Below are 1,277 nucleotides of genomic sequence, written 5' to 3'. Positions count from 1 at the left end.
TGAAAAACATCTCTAAACTCTGTATTGGATACTTGCTCGGCCAAAGGATCGATCGAAACTTAAGGAGCTTGGGGGGAGCTTCTTGTTCCAAATTCTCCGTCACATTCTAACTAGTATAAGCTCTTCGCGAAGCCATATCCTAAAGAACATAGGATTAGGAGAGAAACCTTATAGAGTTGAACTCTATCACACGACTTAATAGTAATGAAAGAAGTGGAGTTTCCTAACCATCCTATAGCCTCTCTTTCATAAATGTGGTGCACTTCACACTAATGAACTAGACTTTACTATACGTGGCTTATGAGACATCCTAGGACCATTCTAAACCTTATTCTCTAATTACCAAGTCTATAATGACCTGGGAGTACCCCCTAGATGTAACATGGCGTATAGAAACCCTAAGGACTCCATACAAGCCACTTAGCTCTCATAACATAAGAAATAGAACAATAATATTAAAACAATAGTCCAAGTCCAAAACATTTTATAAAAGCAAAACGGAAGTGTAGTTCACTTGTCTCATCATAGCCATCTAGTACAATAGAATCAAATTGGGCCTAGCCCATACATCATGTTCAAAAGAGAAAATACATGAAAGAAAGTGAAACAATACAACTCCATCCTCAAAGCATGAAGACTCACCAAAGCTCGATAGTATCTCAAATAAACCTCTAGCCAAGAAACTGATGACCTTAACTATCGGACCCTACATTTAGGGAAATGTAAACAAGAGTATGCGTTAGTACAAAACAATGTACCAAGTATGATAGCCATGCATAAAAAAATTAAAATCGTACTAAAAGGGACATTTCATTTCATGTTATGCATTTGACCAAGCTAAAACATGATATAAAAGAGTTAGAAAATATAAGTCATAACATCATGGTCAATGCAAGCTAACTTCATCTTTAAAACCTTTGAACTCATATATGATACTGCTTGAAGTAACCTTAGTTCATTACACTACTAAAAAACTGCTAAAAAACGACGGAAGAAAAAGCGACGGACAGCGTCGCTCCTAAAAAGCGACGGACTAAGAGATGTCGTCCGTCGCTTTTTAATTAAAATAATAATTTTTAAAATTATTTTACAAAAAGCGACGGACTGTATCTCTTAGTCCGTCGCTTTTTATTAAAAATAATTATTTACAAATTAAACAATAACCACGTTGTCCGTCGTTTAAATATATTTTATTTTATTAATTAATTTTTAAAAAAAGCGACGGACGGCATCTCTTAGTCCGTCGCTTTTTGGTCAAAATATCTAGTCAAACATTT

The sequence above is a fragment of the Solanum tuberosum genome, unplaced genomic scaffold, assembly GCF_000226075.1.
Source record: "Solanum tuberosum cultivar DM 1-3 516 R44 unplaced genomic scaffold, SolTub_3.0 scf00209, whole genome shotgun sequence".
Lineage (NCBI taxonomy): Eukaryota > Viridiplantae > Streptophyta > Magnoliopsida > Solanales > Solanaceae > Solanum > Solanum tuberosum.
This window is presented reverse-complemented; position numbering follows the sequence as displayed.